The 27,096-nt window shown below is 42.1% G+C and overlaps 1 protein-coding gene across 1 annotated transcript in view; it reads right to left on the bottom strand.

Annotated features, from left to right (window-relative positions):
* Nucleotides 1-27,096, bottom strand: part of LOC108657390 (uncharacterized) — a 105,070-nt gene that overhangs the window by 8,628 nt on the left and 69,346 nt on the right. The window contains exon 5 of the mRNA XM_089263555.1: nt 11,414-11,493. The gene's annotated coding sequence lies outside the window, so the exon portion shown is untranslated. The remainder of the gene's footprint in view (nt 1-11,413; nt 11,494-27,096) is intronic.

The raw sequence follows: 27,096 nt of genomic DNA, 5'->3' as shown, positions 1-27,096 counted from the left end.
GTGTATCTGGCTGATATTCTATAGCCTGTCTGCCTGCCTGCTTGAGCACAGGAAATGCGTGTCACAAGGCATTGCTGCTGCAAATTTCTTGGAATCAGCTCGCCAAGTTTCCCATTGCCGCAATGGCCCTTCCCCCCACGACCCCTTCCAATGCACACCCGCACGACCGACCCAGCTGCAATTTGCAAAGCAATATTTATAGAATTTTGCCCCCTCTTCAGTCTCTTCACTCTCTCAGTGAGTGCAACGAGTCGTCGCTGGGGCTGATCAGTTGCCGTCTGGCATGTAATCAAAGCTTATCACGCCGCAAATGTCGACTGGTGTCCGGAGTGAAGGCTGTGCTGGGGCAAGAACAAGCCATGGACAACCTACAGCAAGGAACTCGCCTCTCTCGAGCTGGCAGCTGCCAGCACAGAGGCGTTCCATTGTTTATTTTGAGACAAAGTTGCGCCCGGGGCCAAATGAAGGATGACTGCAAAAAGAACTGCAGCAGTAACTCGAGTCGCGCCCGCCCCCCGTCCCCCTGCCTCTGTTCAGATCGTGTGAAATTTGTGCCGCGCTGAAAGTGCTTGCCTTGGATGGGGAGTACTTAGAGTTTTCCCCTTTGCTGCAAGACCCCTGCATGCCGGCACATGTGCATAGCGTGCATAGACTAGACTCTACAGCTTGATTAGCTGAAAGGCATTCCAGAATTTCAGCATGAGTGGGAGAAAGAGGTAAAGTAAATCAAAATAAATACAAATCCATCAATATGAATACAAAATTTTCACAATATATTTGTCTATATACAAGAGACACAATGAGATTTCTCTCTGCTGCTTAGCAGCAGAGTTACTAATGGATGTAAACTGGAAAATCTCATTTCGGGCTAGCTGCGGGCGACTGCGGCTGAGGCGGAGTCAAGCCGCTTTGCCCGTACAAATTGGGCAATATGACAGAGCAATAATACCAAAAAAACAAAAGAAACATTGATATAGGTGATTCCAATATTATGTATGCAAAGGAGAAAAGCTTCAGCATTTTCAGGCAACTTTAGTGCATTCGCTTTGATTATTTTAAAGTTGTCCATGAAAAGAATTTGATATTTCGTTAGATGAAAAATAAATCACATATTAGAAATTTAATATTTACAAATGCAAAGAGATGCAGCTGAAAACGAACGAGTGTGAGACACAAATCAAAAATACATGAAATTCGTCAAAAATCTAAAAATATTTTGCCACAATTTCTCTTACAAAATTGTTCATTTTAGAGCTTCGCAAACTGACTTTAAATGTTGGCAACATTTCTTGCTATCCCACAAAGCAAAGGAAATAAAGTAGATAAAATATTTGTTTAATTATTTCGGGCGGTTGGGTTGGCTTCGAGTTTGACGATTCTTTGGCTCTGCTCTTCGGTCCATGGGCCGTGCCCGCCTCTAATGCCACACACTGCTGCTCGTGCTTTATATGGATGCTCATTATATTTTGTACGCGGCAGACGGCCGTAGGTAGAGTCTCTTGCTCGGTGTGTGAGCTGTCATCTGGCGTATATTGTGACTCATTAGGCGTTCGCTTGGATTGGGCGTATTTATAGAACAATTTCGATTTTATTGAAACGGCAGCAGCAGAGCTTTATGACTGTCATTGATTGGATTTTATGACAGCTTTCATGGGCGTCTTAAAGACTTAAAGCACAGTCGAATAATTACAGCTGCCGCCGACCTCATTATCAATAAATTCGATCTTTTTTACCTTTTTTTTTTTTCTTTGGTTTTGTTGGAGCCATTGTTTATGGGCCCGAGCACTGACCGCTTGAATATACAACTCCATGCTCATATCCATGTATCCACTTGGATCTGCATGCTCATCGAAATAGAGCCAAAGCGTAAAGTCAATAGAAAATAGAAATGAAACTGGCACAGAGAACCGTTCGAGCCGTTCGAATCGAAACGAATCGTTCTCTGTTTGCAAAGCGCAGCAGCCCATATGTCTGTGTGTGTGTGTGTGAGTGTGTGTGTGTTTGTGTATCTGACAGCTACATAACTTTCTAGTTCACAGTCAGTCAGCTGGCGGCGCATTTATTAAAAAATCTAGAAGCTGACGAAACAGAAGAAAAAAAAGTCGCACGCACTTAAAATTCACGGGCGCAAAGTGGCGCAAATGAACTTAAGTATCGTGCGTGCCAACGATTGCGATGCCTCTACGCACACACACGCACACATATGCTGTATGTGCGTGCGTGTGTGCATATGCCAGCCGATTGTATCTCCCGTCTATACCTCTAGCCGTATCGGTATCTTTAGCTCTAGCTCTAGCTCTAGCTGTATCTGTCACTGTATCTGTTTCCGTATCCGCTGCTTGCGTTTTTAATTCGCATCACATCCTTCTATTTGCGTACGTGCCACGGTTTGCTGCCTACAGGATGGGCATCGTGGGGGGGGATCAGCGGGGCAACGCTTTAAATTTTTGCTAACGCCAATGCATGCCCATCGATTGATACCAAAACTCAGCCCAATAAGTTGACATTTGGTATCTTCATCTTCGGCATTGAGTTGGGCGAGGGCGAGAATATACACACACACTCACACACACAAGCACACACACACACATACCTACATATATAGATTGCTAAATTTAATTAGAAATAACGCATTTACAGTGGCCCAGCTCTAGTCCCTAATTAAGTGACTAAGAGAGCGAGAGGGGAAGTGGGAGAGAGTGGGCGTGTGGGAGAGCAACAGATTTGATTAACGTCAAAGTGGCAATGTCGTTTGCATTTGACAACATTCTCGATACTCTGCTCGACGTTTCTCGATTTGCAATTAAAATTCTCCTTCGAAGCTGATTAACGATTTATGAGCTGTAGCTAAAATCCGTGCCGTTTCCAATTTCCTCTCTGTCGGCTTTCGTCTCTTTGCTTTTTCATGTTTTCCATTGGAGCATTCCCGCTGCCGTTGCCGTTGCCATTGCCATTGCCATTGAAGCTGCTGTCACACATTTCCATATTGCGATTCTCGATTCGAATGATGCCACAGAAATGTGAGTAAAAAAGCATTTGCAATCGATTACAAAAACGAGCAAAAGCAACAAATATACCAAAAAGAAAATGAAGACAAAAAAAAAGAAAAAGAAAAAGTTATGCACATGTAGCTCATAAATTCAACATGAAGTGCAATCGTTGTCCGTGATTTAAAATGTTTAACAATTAACAAACAATGCGGTCAAAAGACATGAAACGGGCGTCGCTCGTCGCTCGTTGTCCGCTCTCTGTTGGTTATTCGCTTGCTGCTCGACAATGGCCGCTGAAATGCAAATTGAAAACTGCACAAAATGTCGCAATATAAATTGCCCCAGCCTCAGCTGACCCGCCCACCTTCCCCCCTCGCCCTACCCGCTGCTCAAGTCAAAGTCTGCAGAAAACTGGCAGCCATCAAACAGAATATATGTATACTCATGTTAATACAAATGTTTGGGCGAGTCAACTTTGTGTCACTGTAACGGCAACTCCGACTGCAGCTCCAACTGCAACTGCATCTGCCACATGCATTTGCATCTCAGACAACAACTGCAGCTATAAATGCATCTGCATATACAAATGTGGCGGAAGTATTTGTCAATAAAGAAATAAGTTTGTCAAATTGTCAGGGAAATCGTGAGCGAAATGCATAAGATGCTCGTAAAGTACGTCATGACGTATTTAACATTTTTGCACTCTTACGTCGTGACGTAATCGGAAGTATATATTCTTTTAGATATGCAATACTTTCCTTTAATTTACTATACTTAATTTTGCTTAAGAATAGTATTAATGCTCAGTATGAGCTTACTTCACTCCATTGCTTTGTAACGTAACTCACACACCTCCATTTCGGCAACGTAAACGCGTTTCGTATTGCTGAAACATTATTATCTTCTACACCCATACAATTGTATTACAATTGCAGCTTTGGGGGATGCGTTCGAAATGCAAAACGTATTACGTAAGTCCGTGGCAACGTTGTGACGTTAACACTTGAAACGTTAGTGCCGCAGGTGCCTTAATTGGGCACATACTTATGCAGCGTGCATGTGCGTATGTGTATGTGTGTGTGTGTGTGTGTGTGTGTTTATTATAATAAGCTTTAATATTATGCACTTTGGCTAGGTGGATGGCTCAGGCTTAGGTAACTCCGTTACGTGATTAGCTTGCAATGGCTGCCTTGCCAACTAGCTAACTAGCTAATCAGCCAACGGCCTCTCGACTACGCCTGACCAACTCACAAGGGGCAGCAGCAGCAGCAGCTACAGCAGCACATCAATCAGCATTGGGCACAGAGCCACGTTAGCAGCATCTGCATTTCACAAGCGTTAGCTCTCATCCTGTAACCTGGCAGCAGCAGAAGCAGCAACGGCAATTTACAGATGGCACACCAACGCACAACACACACACACACACACACACACACACACACACAATTGAGAAACAATTTTACGAAAAGCAAATCAACGTTTAGCCTCAGCTAAAAAAATGAAGAAGAGGAAAAAAAAACTTGCAGCACGTTGTCTATAAATGCGACACGAAATGTTTAGCTTTGGCTTTAGCTGCATGCAACAGAAATCTGCGCGGCGAACATGCAGCTAACTAACTGCAAGACATGTCCCGCTCTCTCTCTCTCTCTCCCTCTCTCTCTGTCTTTATCTGTGTGTACCCTCTCTCTCTCTCTCTGTGTCATTCCCTCTCTTACTGTCTGTCTTTATCTAGTCACCCGTTTCTTTTTATGTGGTTGTGCCTGTTGTGGTTTACTGTGTGTGGCTGTGCTGTCTGTCTGTCTGTCTGTCTGTCTGTGTGCCGCCTAGTCCTCTGGTGTTATCATGGGCACAAGGCAGTTAATGTGCTTGCTGTTGTTGTTGTAGTCGCAGATTTTTGCGTGTTTGATTTTCTTGTCACGTTTCTGCTAACAACATAAGGAAGCAGTCAAAAGCTGACTGCCATCCCCAAAGCGGCAGTCACTCAGCCTTGGACTGACTGCCGCTGCAGCCGGAGTTAGAAGCTGAATCAGAAGAAACGATGCAGATGCCGAGGGGGCATCCGACGAGTTGTCAACGGCATTTGAATGACATGCACAGAGAGAGAGAGAGCGAGAGAGCGAGAGAGAGAGGGCGACAGAGACGGCCAGCAAAGAAGCGTGAGCAAGCAGCTGGCAGTGTGGTGCGAGCAGTGGCAGAGGTGGTGTGAGGGGAGTGTGGGGGAACTTAAACGTAAACGTAAAGCGGCGTATCTGCAAGTTCGTCCCGCTGTCAGTCAGTGCGCTGACTTTGATTGCAATGCGCCAAGGATGCAGCAGCAGCAGCAGCAGCAGCAGCGGCAGCAGCACCAACGCTGACGTCGTGTAACGCTTCAACGCACATTGCCGAAATTGTCAAGACGTTGACGACGAAAACTTGGCAAGCCCGAAAGATAGACAGACAGACAGACAGACTGATAGACAGACGGACGGAGAGACAGACAGAGAGCGTAGAGTAGACAAATTTTCAATGCAGCATCGCATCAGCTCAGCAGCTCAGCAGCTCATTGCAGTGAAAGAGAGATTCGGAAAATTGTGCCACATCAATTTCTGTTGGCAGACGAGCGCATTGCACTCACGCCCATCCCATCCCATCCCATCCCATAGCACGCCCCCGGCTCACTTAATGTCGCCTAATGTGGCGGCAAAAAGTCAACATGCTAAGTAACTCTGGTTAGCTTCAAAATTCACAGCTCAATTCAATGCATTGACGTAAGCCAATGACGTAAGAAATTGCTCATTCTCACGAAATTCGTAATGCACATCCGTTGCTGGCAACAATTGAGATGAGCAAGCGTCTTCATTGGGTCTCAGCAGACACTGCTAGGAATTATAAATAAATGGATGTACATACATATATACCATATATCCGTAATCACTTCATAAACTATGCGTTACGTAGTCACTTACGTAGGAATTCCTGTTGCCGCTGCAGCGGAAATAATGCTGACAACAGAACATAATGAAAAGTCCAAAACTGTCAGCGGCAGACAAACAACAAAGGAACAATTATCTCACCCCTAATGAACGACTACGAGATGCCCTATAAATCATACTACATAATAATTCAGGGAATGAACTCATTAACTCTTCATTTCAGTATATCAAAGTTATTACAGTTATATTTGGATATTTTCTCCTCTGCTTTAAGAATGCATCGCCCTTCACGGCTGCCATTGGTGTGTGTGCGTGCACGCAAGCTTCACTGTACGCATACAAGTTTCTTGGTATTTGTCTGCTGCTGCACTGTAGGCCCTAGCCATGGGTGGCCATTTTGTTTACTTAAAGCGGCTGGGCTGCTGCTGCTGCTGCTGCTGGTGCTAGGCACAGTTGGCTATTTCACATTGGCGGCTCTTTCTGCATACCCTGTAACCGCAAAGAGGCTAAAGGTGGGATTGACAGATGTGGTGCTGTTGTAGCTCCCGCAATTGGTTAATACGAATTCTCGGGTATGAGAACGTACATCAATTGAGATCTTCACCTAGATGTTTGCCCATCCGGTCATGTATAAGGAATTTGCTTCTCGCTGTTCTATGAGAAACCAAAGCATCAACTTATTCTCCATTGAGCTAGTCCTCTCTGACCCATGAGAAGATGACCTTACGCTATGATTGAGCAGATAAAGATGGCATTAAAAGCGAAACTAAACAGAATACAAAAATGATTATTTTTGTTTAAGGTTTATAAACATTTTGGGGCAATCATATACACTCAAGTCTCAGTAATTCGAAATGACAAGAGGATCGGTTCTTTTTCGATTTATATAGAAATTGAAACTATCGAGAATTATCGAAAACAAATATTTTTTGTTCTATTTATCCCGATTTTCGATTTCGCGAGCTAAAAATTCTTGAGACTTAACTTTTGTAACCACATAAATTATTTTGGACACACAAATATCTTTTTGAGCACACCTCGAATATCCATAACTCCCTACATACATATCTATAACCTTACACATGCATATATAGAATTCAGTTTTCCAAGTTCACTTAAGTCTGCTGATCTCATCAAATTTATTATATTATCTCTAAGATACTCATACAATATGATTTTTGATCTGAATTCCAGGATATCATCGCGACACACACTAAAAATTAGAGCAGTGTGCTGCTTTATTTTTAAGAATTTTCGCTTTGAATAAAAAAGAAGAAAATGTGCTTGAAAAAAAAGGAGATCTGGACATAAAGCGAGGCTCGGCAGCACCACAGCCCAACACTCAACCACCGAGCAGACGCCAAGCACCACCCAACACCCACATTGTGCTGTGCGATTTGCATGTGCAATTTATGCTTTTGATGGTCGTCGCCGCCGTCGTCGTCGTCGTCGTCGTCGTCGTCGTCGTCGTCGTCGTTGCCGTCGCAGTGCATGTTAATGAAAGGCAACTGCAGATGCAACACTGCGCCCTCTGCTAACGGCCCAGCGTGGCATGGCCGAGTTGTCATGAGTCACAAAAGCAGCAGCAACCGGCAGCAGCAACCGGCAGCAGCAACAGCAACCGACAGCCGACAGCCGACAGCCGACAGCAGCAGCCGCACATAGCTGTGGATGCTGCTTGGCTGCATGCATATTGGAAATGCGAAAAGTTCAAGGATTGCTGCTCGCCAGCGTCGTGAGTTTAGATGCTGTGCAGATTGTGCTGCGGCAGTCATTTGTTGGTTTGCTGCCGCTGCTGCTCTGGTGGTGGTGCTGCTGCTGGCCAGGTAACCCAAAAGAAAACCAGCAACAACAGCAGCAACAACAGCAACAGCAACAGCAGCAGCAACAGCAGCAGCAGCAGCATGGCAACAAATTCCACGGCCTAGGGCCAAATGCTATGTGGCACATGAGCGAGCAATGTGCACTACTTAGGTAAATACACCTACACTATCAAAAACACACCCACACACACACACACACACACACCTACACAAATACATATTCAAAAGCCAAGGGAACTGAGCTGCTGGGCCACAATAGGAGCCACGTGTAAAAAGAATAAATGAGAAGCGCATAGAAAGCACGCAGCTAGCTCATATGAGAAGCGCATAGAAAGCACACAACTAGCCCATATGAGTAAATAGCGAAAGCCAAAAGGAAACAAAACCTCAGCAAATCAGTTTAATTAAAAACTGCATTTGATGTAAATTGAGGTAAATTTATTAATGAAGTTTCTACACAGGGTTGTCCCTATTCGACTGACCCATCTGACAGCCCTATATCTTCGAATGAAAAGTTAGTAAAGCAGATGAAGAGCTTCTGCTTCTATGCATAGACACAAGCATATATAAAATAATATAATAATTAAAAACAATGATTATATGGGGAAACTTTATCCTCTCAACTTCATCCAGTTCACGTCTGTTCTCTATCTTTGTGAGACGTCGCCGCAGCCTAATAACTGTTCTCCGTGCAGTGCACGAGACTTTGATTCGCATTAGCGTCAAGTCAATTAACAATGTTTGATAGGTCTGGCCAATGACCAGACCAGACCAGACCAGACCAGGCCAGGCCAGGCCAGGTTGAGACCCAGCCACCCCCATGGCGTCGATTGGCTGTGCAAGACTTGTTGCCTTTCACTTTGCCGTTTGTTGCTTGTTGCAAGTTGCAAATGCAACTAGCCATGTTGCTGTCGGAGTGTCGGTCTGTCGGTCTGGCTGGCTGGCAGGCAAGCAGCCATTCATCAGGTTACTGCGCTCGTCGCCCGACAGCCATCCAATTAAGCTATAAAAATCTTAATTTAATTATTTGCCACACGAACAAAGCCAGAACACACACACTCAGCACACACACACACACACACACACACGCATACACTCATATAAAACATTTGCCATTCACATTCGCAGTCGCATTCACATTCGTATTCGTATTTGATGCAGTGCAGCAATGTCGTCGACAATGGAGCAGGCGACGGAGCCGTCCGTATACGACGATTTATGGCGGCCAGTTTTTCTTCATTTGCTGGTGGCACGCGGAACTAGCAGCCGCGGGCAGCAGCGGGGCCCAGGCGGGGGCATGCATTTTTCATGAATTAGTTCATATAAAAGTCAAATGCACAAAACGCACGCTGCCAACTTGGCCAACGCTGCCAGCCAGCCAGCCAGCCAGCAGAGCGGGCGATCTCGTTTGCTGCCTGTTGCCTGACGCAGGACTTGCAACCACCGACCCACCAAACCACCATTTGAGGGGCTGCGTCTGTTCTTGTCGCCACATAAACAGATTTGTGGCCACAGCACAAAACATACCCAAAATAAAATGCAAAGGCTCATCAAGCCAGAGTTTAACGATTCGCCAGTTACCCTGTAAGGGCTTCAATATATGTAGCTATATATGTATAATACAGCTGACGATGATGTGAGCATATAGAATGGCTAATTGATTTGTTAGTTATGGAAATTGCATCAATTGAATGACTTATGTCAGGGAAGGGTAGGGTGCAGGGCATTCAACAGGGTATTATATAGGGTATTGTACAGTGCACATATATGTAAGTTAATTAGGGAACATTTTAATCAGCTTGTACAGGGAATTGCAGAGGATATTTCAAATATGCATTCACATATATTCGTAGGCTTTTTAGGCAAATAGAAAGGTGTTTGGTATAAAGTCCATTTCCAGCATTATTTAATAAGATGGAACTCTATGGAATAATGTATTGATATGTTAGTTAATTTTGGAGAATTTCGATCTACGTTTGTACAGGGTAGTGCGCAAGGTATTCTGTGTAGATCCTATGCCCACTTTTATATAAGCTGATTTCACTACATAGAATAGACAATTGATTTGTTACTTAATTGTGCAGGGTATTTCATAGGGCATTTCAAATGCCCCATAGGAATTCTATCTATGTCCACCCTAATAAAATCTGATTTTCTTATATAGAAGTTTATATCAACCTAACGGCCAACAACTGCCTCGTATTATACAGGGTATTTCAAATACCCCTTCATACTATACATATGTACAAATATATCCGCCAATGTAGGCGAAAAGGAGTTTTGTGTAGAGCCCACACGCCCACCGCCCTCGCATGTAATTCTCGACTGCGCTGCATAATTAATGAAATGAAAGCATTTGGCGGCGCTTCTCGCCTCTCCTCGCCACACCTCACCTCACTTCGCTTCGCCTCGTCTCGGTTACAGCTACAGTTTAAGTGAATTTCCCATTCGCTTCAGTCTCGCTCGTTTTTTGCTTCTGCTTGCTGTGATGTGTGTCTTGTGGAGGGAGGGAGGCTGGCACATAAATTAGATGTATGAGGCCGAAGCTGGCAGATAATACGACCGATTATGCGAGAGCGTGCCGACCTACGGCCTCTTGGCCGCTCTAACATGGCCAAGCGAATCAAAATCAAAATCAAACACAAAATCAAAGGCAACGGCAACGGCCACAGTTGCCATGCGAGGAATGCAGTCGAAAGCTGCTTAGGAGACGCCCGGCTCTCTGCTCTGGCTCTAAGCTCAGTCAGAAGGATAAAACGAGTCGTTTCATCTTGTTCTTATTGTTGCTGTTGCTGCTGTTGTTGTTGCTTTGGCACGGGCCGTGCCTGCTGGCCATTTCACTTGATGTAAGAAGTGAGAGCAAAAGCAAGGTTTTTTTTAGCACAGATTAAATACCCTAAGAGATCCAAGTCTTAAGAGTGAATCGATAAAGCGTAGCAGATTTTACAAGTCATATAAATAATACGTGAATATGTGTACTCAAAAGAAGTTCACTTTCATCAGGTTTCCGTTGAACAAATCCGAGTCCGAATCCGAGTGGGCTAAGCTCACGTGGCAACAGGCCTTAGTACTAATTCAAGCGAGCGTTACATATATCGCCTCGAAATTGTTGAACTCTCGGTTCGAGTATAAATTGTAGGATATGTACTGGATGTTTTGGACATTTGAGAGAGGACTGCGGCGAACTGGGGCTTATTTGACTTAACGTCCTGACAAAATGACCAAAGAAAAGGAACAAAACAGCAGCAACAACAACAGCAACAACAACGGCAACAACAACGGCAACAATTGGCACGGCACATTGAACAGGTTAAAAATAAACAGCAACAAATCGCACATAGTCTTCCATGTGTGTGTGTGTGTGTGTGCTATTGTGTTTTGTTATTGCTGCTCCTATTGAACGTCGAAACTGGCAAAAGCAACAAAAGAAGCAGTAATTTATTTTCTATAGAAAAAGAATGGAACAGCACGAAATTCGGCCGGCCAAAGTAAACGGGAAAACAAGCTAAGCAAATTAAATGCCAATCGATTGAAAATGCCCAGCAAGAAATGCAAACGTAAATTCAAAATCGACTTGGGAAAAGTTTAACCGAAATTGTTTTACTCCTCTATTAATTATTATATATTCTTTTTTTTTTATGAATTAATATTAGTCTAAAATAAAGTAATAATGTTATTATTTTATTACCTTACAAACGAATTTCACGTATGTGAATAGTTCCTGAAGAACTACCTATGCAGACTTTTTTATAGATCCCGCTGTAGCCTCTGCAAAGAAATAGAAAACAGAAAACGGTTAGATGGAAGTTTGTATTTATTTCAGATGAAGATAAAACATATTCTTATTATAGATTATAGATGATCAATGTGACATGTGTAGAAGCAGAATCAACGCCTTTATTAAAGATCTAGAGTATCAGATTGAGATAGAAACGGAATAAATCAACTCTTTGTTTGTTATTTAATATGTTTATTTACTCTACGCCTCCTGCCGCCTTTGGCAAACATTTCGGCGAAATCATTGCGCCTTGAATTTTCATTTTCAATGGGATCAGGGCATAAATATATGTGGCCTAGAGTCGGCTTTTGGTTTCAGATTTGGCCGTAAGCTCATTAATTTTATTTGGCCTTTGCGGTGGCTTCTGGGAAGCTGCTGTTGCCATGCTTCAAGTGTGCGGCTCTAACAAAAAAAAAAAAATTGATAAAAACAAGCGAGACATACAGAACAGAGCACACACACACACACAAACACTCACTCGCACACAGTGAGTCTTACATCGGCTATTCGTATGCAAAAAGCCAAAGTCAAGTGGCAACAGGCCACCGAGGCCGGGGCTTAGCCCAGTTCCAATCCCAGTCCAAGTCCCCAGAGCTGGCCCACAGCTTTGGCTGGCAGCGCAGTGTCTGCCCAGGTTGAATTGCCCGCCAGCCCGTTAGCCCGTAGCCAGGTGAGAAAACAGAAATGCGGTTCAAGGTTTTTTTTTTTTTTTGGGGTGTGTACCTGGCGGGCGTGTGTATGTGTGTGTGTGTGTGTATGTGCGAGTCTGTTTTGGGGCCACAAGCTACGGGCGCAAAAGTGAAAGTGAATTATTAAAAACAATTGCAATTGGCGCTGATAAGTGCACTCGCTCGCTCGCCGAAGGGGTAGCAGGAGACGGCCATCGTGTTGCCGTCGCGGTGCCAGGCGACACGGCCAACCAGGCCACGCTCGAGTGCTCTTTGTGTGTTGTCGCCACAAACACACTCAGCTGCTTGTCATAAACAAAAGCAACAGCTATAAAATATTGATAAAAACAAAAAAAAAAAACAACAGAAAAAAATAAAATGAAAAAGAAAAACTGGCACAAGCCACATGCCGAATGTCAATAACTGGCCTTAATAAACTTCGATATCCGCCAAGATATCGATTGTGCGGGTGTCTAAGAAAAACTATGTGTATTTCGTATTAGGGGAGAGCTTCAGTTGTTGCACATAAACAATACAAGTAGTAATATATGATATATCTATTATATTAATATTTGATGCATGATATATCTAAGATATATGTAAACAAGTATTCATATATTATACAACTAGTATATATCTAGTCTATTTATGTTAATTCATATTTAATATATATTGCTCTAAAGTGTAAGCTTCTTTCATTTTTCAAAATAAAATTATTGTATTAAATTATTTATTATTATATATTATATATTATTATTATTATATATTATTATTTATTAATAAATTACAATAAATGTAATATAATGATATTTCATTACTGTTGCCTACATTTGAAAGACTTTGATTTACATATAAAGTGAAGTCTTATTTTTTACCCACATTTCAATAGGCATTTGACTAGAACCATCTCTGATAAACAATAATATATTTCTATATACAAATTCAAGCATGAACACGGAATTTCTGCTCACTTCCAGCGTATAAAATAATAGAGTATGGGAATATTGGGAGTGGCACATCATGAGAGGCCATGGATCCACTAACAGATGTTTATTTGCCTGAAGAAGTTTCCCATATACTCAGTACAGAGCATAGATCAGTGTAGCTCGTTCAATACAGGCGCAACTCCAATCGAATACGTATCTGTTCCAGTAACGTTGCTTGGCTGCTCTTATAAAGGAACTCATATATAAGAGCGTCAATGCTCAACCGCCTTGAATACATCAATTTAACAATCCCTTTCATTAAGTAAACTTGCTGTAGGGGATATAAGGAGAGCAAGCACAGGACACTTTATGCCGGAGCACAGACAGACCGACATTCCGGCTCATAGAACTCCAACCTCAAATGATTTAATATAATATTTATGATAAAGTGTTTGTGCCTGATTCTATAAGTTTATATAAATGTAAATATAAATATATATTATATATATATTTATGATCAGAAATATTAGCTAGGCCAATCGGTACAGTCAGTTTTTCAGTCTGTATTTCTAATCGATATTCCATCTCTTCTCTATCCATCTGTACGCTATAAAATCTCTATACTTAATAAAACCCAAGGAATATTATGGAGTTAATAAAAGAGCTAGAGACATTACCTCTTAAAGAACAATTTTGCCTTGGCTTTGCGATAAAATCTAATTTAAGAGCAAAAGTTATTGTGCTTTAATTATTTGAACTAAAGTCAGAGAATTTGCCTTCAGTTTATGCTGTATGGAATTTAATGAAATTTTAATTTATTTGGTATTTGGAATGTCAGCAGCAAAATAAACAAAAGCTTTGAAAACAAAGAGTGTCAAGCAAAGAATATTTCAAGAATATTAAGCAACTTACAAAGAATATTTAAAGATGTGGCAAATGTGATCAAAGCGCGTCAGGTAACAACGTTAGGTCATATCTCAGCTGGCAATCAGGGCCAAGCGTAACCAATTGCTGTACACATGAACACGCAAACACACACACACACACACACACACGCACACCCATAAAGACATGCATAATTTTTGAAATGCTATAAATAGAATTGCAATTGTGATTGATTGCCGTTGCAGCATTGTGTGTGCCGCCATCCCCTCGACCCAGAGAGCTGGACCGGAGCTGAGTTGTTGCTCATTGGCAACGTATGCAACTTTTAAACAAATTATTAGATCAGTTTGTCTTGTTTAAAGCCCAATGGACAGACACACAATTGCAGCAACAGCAGCAGCAGCAGTTTCAGCTGATATGTAAAACATTTCAAGACTTGCTGAACAAGTCCTGGCACTTGACCCTATTCAATATTGCATAGATTTTTACGATATGTATGCGTAGACAAATAACTGAAATGTACTTTTAACATATTCATTTTGTCGAGTTGTCATTTATTGATTTGTTTCTTGGCCAAATGGGACGACTGCTTGCCGGACACACATACATTCCAACGTACATACATATGTATATGTGGTTACATCTTTTATTTATTGTGGTTCGAAAGTATCATAGAAATTAAAATAAATTCGTATTTTGAGCAGAGTCTCAAGTTCTTTATGCCGCATGCCCCCCGTTCCTGTTCCCATTGCTGTTGCTGTTGTTGGCCAACCGAGTTGAGCGATTTTGCTTTTGATTAATGTCTCTGCCAAGTGCAGCTGTAGCCCAGCCTCGGCTGTAGCTCAGCCCAGTTCAGCCCAGTTCATCCCGGCCATAGACAGAGCCCGTTCCAATCATCCAGCATTCCATTACAATATGCATGCAGCAGCAGCAGCAGCAGCAGGAGCAGGAGCAGGAGCTGCCCCTAGATGCTGGGCCCAGTTATCCGTTTCAGCTGCTCAAATGCACGCAAATGTCAGTCAGGCTGCAGACTGTAAATTGTTCGAATGGGACGGATGGATGCTCAACGCCAAAGTTGTTCAGTGTTGTCGGCTGTCGGCTGTCGGCTGAGTGCTGACTGCGACTCGGCACTCGACATTGCTCATACGCAGCGTTTGCCTCAAGCCAAATGAAGTTACTTGCGGTTGCTGATAGTTTTTAAACACTTTTTTTCCCTATCCTCTTCTTATTTCAGTATTGCTATGGCTGTTGTTGTTGTTGGATGCTACTGCTGCTGCTGCTGTCAGGCATCGTTTTTGTGTACATATGTGTGCGAGCGAGACTTGATTTATGTCGCTTTATTTCATTTTAATTGAAAAACTTGCAAACTGAGCGACCAAAGCCAAGTGGAATTTACGCCCAGCCAACGCACAAAAGAACAAATATAATTAAAATGGCATTTAAAATGTTTTCGGCTACCGACAGCAGCAGCAGCAGCAGCAGCAACAACACGAGCAACAACAATAGCAACACCAAAGGCAAATATGCAAGCACCAAATATATGTAATGGCATAAAAAAGTAAATAAATTACTAAACAAAAGCACAAATGTAAATAAAATGACTTTATTAAAAAGCTGGGCGCAACAAAGACAGAGAGCAAGTGAGAGTGTGAGAGAATCTGAGTGAGAGCGAGAGAAAGAGAGTGAAAGAAAGGGATAGGCGTTTTTATAAACTTTCAGTGTGCAAATAATAGAGACATTCACCAGTCCCATGGCTATGACTGTGGCTACGGCCGGGCGCAGTAGGTAAAAAGTAAATCTGTCTGGCAATGCAGCAGCAGCAGCAGCAGCAGCAGCAGCAGCAGCAGCAGCAGCAACAGCAGCAGCAGCAGCAACAGCAGCAGCAGCAACAGCAGCAGCCAGCCCACTGTAAAGGCCACAACATGCTCCTAGCGCTGCTCGCTCCCGCTTTGTCTCTCTCCATCTCCCTCTCTCTCTCTCTGTCCCCCCCTCAGCGTCTAGCCGACCTTTTTGTATATGACAAATGCAAATGTCGCAGCTGGATTTGGCAACTTTAGACATAGCCGCGACGACATAAAAAATACATATATATATTTTTTTTTAATTTATCAAATAAAGCCAGGCAAAATTTGTATGCACAGTGGTGCAAAGCAGCAGCAGGCAGCAGTCGATGCGCGAGCTGTCGATGTGTGTGATGCAATGGCAAACATCAAAAATTGAATGCAAAGATTGAAACAAATGCGACGCAGCCAGCATTATGGGTTTTTTTTTTTTTTTTTTGCCCCATAACCAGTCAAAGGCAGCGTTGCCAGACTGTTGCACTTATGCAGTTTTTACTTTCAATAAATTTGTAAGCACTTTGTAAATGCAATTGAGCTGTGGACCCAGCTGGAAATACCCTTTCAGAGACAAACTATTTTAAATTTCTTGAATCTTTCCTATAGATACACTCAAAGATTGAGAATTAGATACCGCTATATGATAAAATTGAATGACAGATGGGGTGACACTTGGCTTCTTGCTAATTCACCGGGGCAAGCATATGGTTCATCTGTCACAAACGCATGCATGCAACCAATATACCCACTGTCGAGGTGTACAGGGTATACGTACAAACAAAAAAGAGCGAAAACAAAAATGCCGCCAACAATGTAAATCATGCAACCAGCATAAAATGGCAACGGCAACAAGCCAAACAACCAGCACGAAAAACGCCAACGCAAAACGGTAACAACAGACAGCAGCAACAGCAACAGCAACGGCAACGGCAACAACAGCAAGAACAGCTAGCAATAGTAAAGCTAACAAAAAAGTGAAATTAAATAACAATAACAAGGTTAGCTCTGTTTTTATGTTGCTTCTGCCAGCAGCGGTTGCTGTTGCTGTTGCTGTCGTTGCGATAACGTCGCCAATATGTGATGTTTGCCCAGCGACTGCAACAGCAGCAGCAGCAGCAGCAGCAAGAGCAAGAATATCGTTCGAATGTGCAGCCGCAAATTGAGTGTTTTTATTGCATTAACATAAACAAATTAGAATGCCAACGCGCGCGCGCTCTTGCTGCTGACTCACTAGTTGGACAGCAGCAACAGCAGCAGCAGCAGCAACATGCAAAAGTTGGCCCGACAGCAACAACAGTAAGAGCAGCTGACACAAGTTGCCTGTCGAGACGGTGTGTGTAGGTGAGCGTACATCTGCCTCTCCCCCTCACCATCCCCCCCTTCTTCTACGCTCTTTGAACAGCAAGTTGCGATGTCAGCGTCATTTGGCATATTGTTGCCAACGCCTGCAACGGCAATATGTTGTTGCTGTTGCATGTCCTTGCCGGCAACAGCGCAAAGAGCACGTTGCCACGTGCGGCAATCAACTGGTCTGCTGGCAAATCATAAGCACATACTATATGTTAACCGTTAGCCTAAAGACTTAACAGCTTGATCGGCGCATGAATATCGCATTGACAGCTGCTGGATTGGGATTGCCGTTGGCAACGGGCTTCGACTGTGCAAATTGTTGGGCTTTGTGGGCAACTGTCAAGAGCAGCAACAGTAACTGGAGCTGGATCTGGAGCTGGAGCAGCTGGCAGTGGCAACAATGGCAAAAATAACTTGCGGCTTACGGTCGGCCGGCTCGACTTGCCAGCGAGTGTCAATAAAATGAAATTAAAAACTTTAAATAACAGCCAGCACACGCAGCGGGCAAGACAATTTAATCAAGCAACTGCAATTGAATGCCCCAAGCAACAGAGCTACAGCGCAGCAGAGCAGCAGAGAGGCAGGCCCATGACCAAAGATGAGAATTCAAGACCAAGAAGACGCCGTGGCGCCAGAGTATGAGCGCGCATTTGCATGCCAGCAGCAACAACAACAACAGCAGCAACAGCAACACCAGCAACAGCAGCAGAGAAACAATCAAAAAGTTTTTAAAACAAATTAAAAGTTGACAGCAAGCGTCGGCGGCGCCACCAAAAGGGGCAGCTAAACTGCAGCCAGCCTCTAGCCATGACTGGCAAATTTACGATGCGGTCAAGTGCAATGCACTCAAGTGGCTAAGCGCCGCTCAAAGGGGAGGCCTATCGCGACGTCCGAGTCACAGTTGTGGCTCATTCACAGCGCGTACGGCCATGTGAGACGGACTTTATTAGCCGAAAATGTCAAACAGGAACTGAAGCGTTTTATGGCCACAAGGTGTCGTTGACTCGACTTCAAGCCGCAACATCAATAAACAACAACAAACTGTAACAGCTCGGATTAATGTCAAGTTGAGTGCCAGCCGGCGCAAAAACGTTTCAATTAATTATAAATTGCGCTTAATTAACCAAATGCATTCGCAAGTATTTTACTGTATGCGCTCCATCAGGAAGCTGATGTGAGCTGATTTTGAATAAACAATTCGAATTCATTCAATTCAATGTTCTCATATCCATTCACTTGCGCTTGAAGCTCATTAAAGCTTTTCTATATAAGGCAAGCTGATTTCAAAATAATTCACATTTTTTGGGTAGTTGCCTCTGAATCTGAGTCTATACTAACTTAACTCTTTCTTTTTGGAACCAAAGTTCTTTCATTGTAAGCTATAGATTTTTGTCCGATATGCCAAAAACTCGAGTCATATATATGTATATATCATATATAACTTATATTTTTAGGTATGTCTATAGAGCATGTTGAAAGTAATTAAGTTTTAATTTTATTTTTATAGCTATAGAGCTACGAAGATATAGTATTCCCTGATTTGCCACACTTATTGGGTAATCCTTAGGAGATTCAAAGAACGAAATTATAAAATACTTATACAGTCTACTCTCGTTATTTCAAAACTGAGTTATTTCAAAACTCTCATTGATTCAAAGCTATCGCAAGTCCCCTACAAAATCTCTTTAGATTTCGAATTATGTCCATAAATTTTGATGCACTCAGTAATACGAACTAACAAATCAACAACAACAAGCGTCCACTGTACATATCAAATACAACATTTCAAAGTCTATTTTCAACAATGTTCACACGGCGGGATGGACGACTAGACGGACATGGCAGCACTTTATGAATGAGTATAAAATTGAAAAAAGATTTACAATTCCAAATGCAATGCAGATATTTGCTCTGCGCTGCAAGGGAAATGTAGAATAATTTCCTTATGGTTTTCATAGTAATTGCAAACAAACATATTCGAGCTTCGACTTCGGCAGCTTAAACTAACAGTGAAACATACTGTAGCAACTTGTGAGTAGAACTTTTAAACAAGCTGTTGGTTGGAATAAAAATATATATATACATGTATATATAACAGAAGCAAAAATCAAATTGAATCCGTTTCAAAGGAAAAGTTTCGCTCGGCAGGATCAATGCAAGTGCAGCAACGGTTCAATTGAAATTTCAACAGCAAAACGAAACTTAAATCGAATATATGACAAGCGATGCACGAATTTTTCACATTGCCTTTGGCGCAACGCTGTGTGCCCACCTGATGCCCGGCTGACCATTATTATTTCGGCGGGTCAGCTCATCTCAAGCGAGAGAGAGAGAGAGAGAGAGAGAGAGAGAGGGAGAGATGGAGAGATGTACAACGAGGAAATGCGACAAGCGAAGCGGCAACGAGTTGCAAAATTCCACGGTTAAGTCAAGGTTATATGCCACGGTTCAATTACCTCCACTTTTGGGGCTCGTTTTCATGTCCACAACTCTTGACTGTACCATTTGTATATTCTATCTCACTCGCTCCACCTCTCTCTCTCTCTCTCTCGTTGCTGTGGGTTTTACTTTATTTTTAATGTTTTTTATCTTCCTCTTCTTTTCTCTCTCTTTCTCTGTGTGCGCCCTATGGATAATGGGAGTTTGGAGCTGACTCTTTGGCAAAGGTTAAAGCCAAATTAGAAAACAAAGTCGTATGCTTGAGCGCACAGGCAAGAGTCTTTGGTCTAGAGTTAAGCCCCCTTTTCATTGCTCAAGTATGCAGCAATCATGATGATGATGATGATGATGATGATGACCATCATGACCACGACGAAGATGATGATGATGATGTTGATGAGCATGTTGATAAGTTTGCTCGCTCTAGCTGGCCAATGGCCACACTTCAAATGTAATTAGAGTGCAGCCAAATGCATCCGAAAAAGAATGTTGCAAAAAATTGAAGGGCGTCCGCCTCTCAAGTCCTCTGCCAAGAGCTCGTTGTTCTTGCAGTTGTACATCTCCAGTTGTTGTTGTTGATGTCTGCCCTGAACTTGGCAGACACACACACACACACACACACGTGCACAAAGAACAAACTAATCTAGTCGTTAGACGCTGCCTGCGTTTAATGTCAGGTTCTTAGAGCCTGATGAATATTCAGTTTATTTTTTCTTATTTTTAATTTCTATTTTAAGCACACTTTTATTGTAGTCGAACGCTTGAGTTTTAGCCAATTAATTCACTGGCCGAGTTGATTGCACAAACTACATTGTCATAGTGATGCAAAAAAATTTAAATAGCCAATCAATTATGCCAAAGATTTTATGTAGATATAGCACAGCTAACACACTCGATGATATATTTTACTGTGAAACCCGAGACGAGTTTGTAGCCAGTCGAATCGGGTTGCTCGAGCAGCTCAAGGCATACATATCTGTCTGCTTACATGCTTCACATAAAGTTCTGGCATGTAAATTTCACAGGGCTTCAAAAGTCAAACGGCATAAAAAATGCCTTTACTGTGGACTTATTAACTGTCAAAATGAGTTGAAAATTTAAAAATAAATAAGGAAGTTCACGTTTGTGCCGTCCGACTGAGAGATACCCATTTTAATTATCTTAATTATGGTCATTAGCTGGCATTAAAATATATTTTAATTTTTAAGCAAGCAAACAGCAAGTTAGTTAAAAAAAAAATAAAATCAATAGTTTAATTGCTGACTTCCGATATAACTATTAATTCATAATATTGAAACCGGTAGTGATATTGATTGTTTTTAAACAAACTTGATTTGAGCATGGTATTTAGAGAACTACGTAAAAATTTGAGTCCTCTAGCTCTACTAGGTTCTGAGATCGACGGGATAGAAAAAATGGATTAACTTTGTCAGCTTACAGTACTACAGATTATATTCCTCTCCCTCTTACATACATTTAATCAAAACCAATTTCCCATTTACAATATGTTTGGGGTATGAAAAAATGAATATCTATTACATATATACACATATACCATATTTTGCCCTCTTTACCCAAATTTGTGTATTTTCTAAGCTTTTAAGACAGACTACGTCTTGGATTCGCAAACAGCTCATCATGCATATTAATGGCTTAACTTTGCTTTCGCTACAACAATGACAAGCACCCACACACACACACACTCACACAGGCACACGCCCTCTCACACGCACACACCCACACCCACCCAGGCAATATGCATTTCGAGTTCCTGTTGGTGTCAATTGTATAAGAGACGAGCCGAACAATAAACCCAAATAATGCTAAATATATGTATACATGTATGTGAATGAAAAGACATGAGAGTCATGCGTATCCATTGACTTTTCTTGCGAAATCCAGATACAGGTTTATGGAGTTGCCATTTTTAGCTGCATTTGTTTTGTCACTGTCGCTGTATGAATGTGTGTGTGTGTGTGTGTGCGTGTGTGTGTGCTCAAACAATTAATCAAATGAATTTTTGCTCGATTTTCATTTCGGGCTCTCGGTCATTCAACGCGAAGAAAGTCTTTTGGCCACAGCGCAAAAGATCATCGATCAGCCAGCGATCCGGCGATCTTTTGTCTTTGGATGGACCGTGACTGGCGCTGCTAACGGGTTTCCATAAGCGCGGCCAAAACGCTTCAAATGGCAAAGTTTTTCGTGACACTAAATCGCCGACGTTTATGCGAAAGCTCTGACCAAAAACTGACAAAAGCCAGAGCGTCTGCAACTTTCGCTCTTCTGTGTGGGACAGACCAGGCCAAGCCAAGCCAGTCAAACGACGACGACAACAACAATCGCATAGAGTTCATTCCACTTTGGCATCGCATCAGGTAATAATTTGTTAATTGCTAATCAAAAGCTGAAATGATCGACTCACTGGATGCCCCGCATTGAGTAGCAATCGAGCTTTGATGAGTCGCTGTCGCTGTCGCTGTCTCGTGTTTTATTATTATATCACTTGATTACAGCTTCAGCCTTACGCTGCTCAAATTAGCACCTCTCTTTGTGATTCTCAAATTAGGCCTACAAAGCCCGAAGCGCTAAGTATTTATATCCATCTCTCTGTTGACTGCGCATCGTCTCTTCTTGTTTTGCAACGCTATAAAATCGGCTTAAATAGAATAGAATAATAGTGCTATTATTATTATTTGCATTCTCTGCTATTAACGTAAGTTGCACTTAATTGGGGATATTATGCAGTTCAGTTGCCCATCGGAAGTCGTTCGCCTCATTTAAATGCATTTTAAGTACAAGCTGATAATATTTGCCTAACGATGGCTGCCACAGGCTCAATCGAGTGGCGCCGGCGCTGGGGCTGGGCTGGGTCTGGGGCTGACATTTATTGCCAAATAATTCATAAGCAGCTTAAGTCCAGTGCTGGCTGCTCCTTAAGCTATGGCATGTCCTCTATGTCAACAGTTATGATGGGACTTTGTGTCGTTCGGCGCAGAGCAGGGTGGGGCAGGGCAAGGCTGGGTTGAAAATACCCTCAAGCACGGAGCACAGTCAGGTGAATCTAACGAATCCGTTTGCAAGTTTCGGCTCCAGAGCTTGTCAAGTTTAGCAGCTGCACTTGAAAGTTTTCTGAACTGAACTGAACTGAACTGAACTTTCACAAGCCTGACCAACTATGAGTATCAACTGGCAAAGCCAACCAACAACTCACTGGCAACGGCCAACTGGGCACTTGGTATCTTGCAACTGACACCTGAGCCCACCTCCACCCGGCCCCACCCTCGCCGCGTAAGGAGATAGGCATGCCCGGGTAGCAATATTTTCGCATTGTGGCCTCGCCAATGGGTCAGCTTACTATGCTCGACGGCCTGCCATTTCGTTGGCTACAAATTGAGACACACATGCTGGCATTCGCCGAGGCTGAAGCTGAAGCTGAAGCTGCGCTGGCTACGCATCGTCTCGCAAGTTCAAGTTTAACAAAACACACAGCGCACAGTAAAAGTCGGCAGCCATTGGCATTTGAAAAAAAAAAACAAAAACAAAATCAAATACGAAAATAAAAATAAACAATATCAAACTAACTTTGGCAACGTGTCAAGCCGGTTTCTCGCGCGGCACATGGCCGATACGCCGGTCCAGCATATTTGAGTCGCGACGCACGATCCAAACCGGGTCTGATCATATACATATATCGATATACATGTTTACGCACATACATATATACGCATTTATATCATATAAAATACAAAAATCAATTGAAACTGTAACAAGGTGACGGTGAAACTGCAGCTAACATAACTGCAACACCGAACAGCAGAGAGAGAGAGAGACATCGAGTCGAATGCCCGCTTGCATCCAGAACAACCTTGCGCTCGATAGCAGTGGAGTTCCAGCGGCGAGGAAGCGGACAAGACAAATGGATGTATTTGTGCATGAGCAAAAGAAGAAATAACAAAACGCACGAGCAAATAAACTAAACTAAAGCAAACATTAATAACAATTTGTGTTTATGTTGGGTCTGTTGCCTTTTGCTTTGGCATCGCTCGACAGCGGCTGACCGACAGTTGATGCTATTTCATATTAATAAATAAATATGCTAACAGTTCATATTATTATAATGATCATCATCAGCAGCAACAGCAGCAGCAGCAGAGGCAGCTTCATCATTGTAATCATCATTGATTATGCTTTGCGTGCATGGCTTTCATAATCAATCAATTGATGCTTAAATGGGGCACTCGCCGATACTACAGTTAGTTAATGCACCAATACACACGCACGCACGCAGGCACTCATACACGCATGGAACGGTAAATGCAACGGCGGAAAAAATAAACAGCAAGAATCAATTTGGCTTGAATTCCGGCCAGGCTAGGCAAAGTAAGACACGATCTCGCTACAGGAACTTTCAATTAGTTTTCGTGTTTGGGTATTTTTTTTTTGTTTCATACACTGACAATGGAAAATCAGGGCATAGGAGGCGTGGCAGAGCCATTATGGTATATGCCGAAGATGATAGTATTATTCGAATAGAATATCATATCGATATATCGGTGTGTGATGTTAGTTCGAGTGGGACACGCAGCACTCCTCAACATTATCTAATCTGCAGAAGTAACCGACATACATATACAAGTGTATATTCGTGATCAGGACGACTAGCTGAGTCGATATAGACCTGTCTGAATTTTTTATGGCAGTACGAATAGATGAATTATTGTTCAATAAGACATCCCACCTTATAATCGATTAAGGCCGAAGAATTGAGCGCAGCGTGACTCTTATGCCGTTAGAGCTATACAATTTTGTGTGTTAAATATAGAGACTTTGATTTTCAGATTGTGAATGTCAAATAAGCATTCCTTAATAACAAAGTTTTTTAAATCTTTGACAAATGCATCCATTTAAATATCATTACCTCGCTCTTAAAGTTTAATTTAGAAAGTCCATTCACTAAATCATGCTCAGAGTATAGCCCAAAAGCCGTCGTTTTATGTTTGTGTGTGTGTGTGTGTGTGTGTGTGTGTGTGTGTGTGTTTCTATATGTATGTACATGTATTTTTCTACTCATGTACACAATATAACTGCGAATGATTAAAATATCAATCTCTGCAAGGTATCTCTTGGTCGGGCAGCTTCAACTAGAGCAATCTGGCTTGCTTTTCTTTATGTATTTATTCCTTTTAGTTAAGTATTCAAGTACATGTTTCATTTTATTTGTTGCTCGGAATATGTTTCATTAACCGTTGCCCTCAATGAGTTGCAAATTTTGCACTCAAAAATGCAAAATTGCGAGCTTTGCGACATCCTGAATCGATGCGAATAATACCCATTGATTTACGAACTGAGTGAAGTGGATATAACAAGCTGTTGTTGTTGTTGCTGTTGTTGTCGTTGAACATTTGTATGCTCATCGATAAGACACGAAACGTAATTCAATAAACAGATTAGCGGCTACCAAGCGCTGTTCAACAGATCAGATGACTCAGTCAAGTTAGCCGAAACTCGGGAATTTAAATTTACATTTCTGATGGCATGCGTTTCGCCTTTGATTTGTTTTTGCGCTTGTTAAAATGCTCTACGTTTGAGGCCGTATCAGCTTTATCAGACGTGTTGTGCAGCATCAGCAAATCAATTGATATAAGTTATATAGTTGCGGACTAAAATTGAATGAAAATTTTGTTTTGCTTGATTTGGATTGCTAAAGAAGCAGGAGCAGGATTCCAAAAGCCTTTCCCTTTTAAGATAAGCTTAACTTGGGAGCAACGCCCGATCAATATTGGACTACTCTAAATCGTTTTGTCAGAGATCAATAGGTATTATAAGACAGTATTTTATGATAATATATCTCGAAAAAAAGGTCACTTGAAAGAGCCACAGTCACAGCCAGTGTATTTCATCGTCGGTGTGGCCTGCAAAACTCGTTCAGTCTTGCCTCGGAAATCGGAGATTCGCCCCCGTTGAAACGATAAATGTGTTAATTTATATCGATTAATTACTAATTTAACCAAAAAATTCACAACAGCAGTCGCAGCAACATCAACAACAACAACAACAAGAATAACAGCAGCAACAACAGCCAGCGTTGCTGACATCGCAACTGAAGAATATAAATTAAATAAATGTCGTATGGCAATTTCCGTAAATCGTTTAGCGATTACTCATACGCAACGTTAACCAGAGCGAGGCTGTAACGGGAATTGCTGCAGCCACAACATTCCCCAAAAGGTCGAGCAACTTTCCATAGCCATAAATCAAACAATTCTAAAACTGCAACTTGTTTACTTTGACTTCTCCTCCTACTGCCCCTGCTGCTGCTCCTGCTCCTGCTGCTGCTGCTGGGCTATCATAATTGAGCGCGTCTGACTGCTAATTAGTTTGATGTGCGAACAAAAGTCAACTTTCCATTGAATTGAATTCAACGCACTTCAATTCGCTTCAATTCAATTCAATAAAGTCCAATTGTTGTCGCCGCCTTGCTGCTGCTGCTGCTGCTGCTGCAAGCGCCCAGCTATGATTTATATGCTGCCGGATGGGCGAAGACATTGCATAACTTGCCACTTAAGGCGTGCCAAAGTGTGGGAATCGCATCTCCCAGCCATTTGTGTATGTCCCCACTCATTGCTCATTGCTCAACTAGCCACACACATGTAATACATTCAGTTGTGATAGCCGGAAACACTTGCACATGCCCGAAATATTCAAATGTTTATGTGGCTCGTTAGGCCAGGGCGCAACAGCTCGGCCAACAAATTGTTGACACAATTTTTCCACAACAACAAATAAACATAAAAAATATGAAAGAAAAAAAGTAAAATAAAATAACATAAAACCAGCAGCAGCAGCAGCTAACTCCGCGTCGAAAGTGAAGGTGGCGTTGGCGTGGTCAGCCGTGTGTGTAGTCCATATACGAAGCGATGTCTATGCCGATATGATAATCGCATATTATGGCATGTTTATGCAAATTCCCAACAGCTTTTCACACACGCACGCCCATATAGCCCAGACATTGGAGCTTTAAGAAAGGTCGCCCAGTTAGGACATTGTTATGGCCAGTGGCTCGTTGTTACGTTTTGTAAGTGGGAAAAATGCATTCACTCGAGTCAAATGTGAAAAAAAAAACACACACACACACATTTCAAAATATTGTTAGACATTCACAACGTGAGTCTCACATGCATTGAAATTGAAACAGATGAACTTGAAATTGAAAGTAACTGAATCACAAATAAATATTGAAAGCTCTTGCGAGCTGCTCAAATTGAAACCAATTAAAATTCAAATCTGGACTTTGCATTACAAAAAAAAAAAAAATAAATAAATAAAAAATAATAATAACAATATCAATAATGAAATCAAGCTGAATAAATAATGACATGAAATTGATACACTATGGGAATAATGAGATAGAGAGCAAACGAAAGGAAGGGAGCGAGAGCGAGTGAGAGAGGGAGAGAGGTCAACATTGCATTAAGTCCGTAATAAAT

Source organism: Drosophila navojoa, chromosome X (genome assembly GCF_054131105.1).
Source record: "Drosophila navojoa isolate 15081-1374.11 chromosome X, UAZ_NAV_1.0, whole genome shotgun sequence".
Taxonomy (NCBI): Eukaryota; Metazoa; Arthropoda; class Insecta; order Diptera; family Drosophilidae; genus Drosophila; species Drosophila navojoa.
The sequence above is the reverse complement of the archived record's forward strand: the minus strand, read 5'-3'. Positions and strand labels throughout refer to the sequence as shown.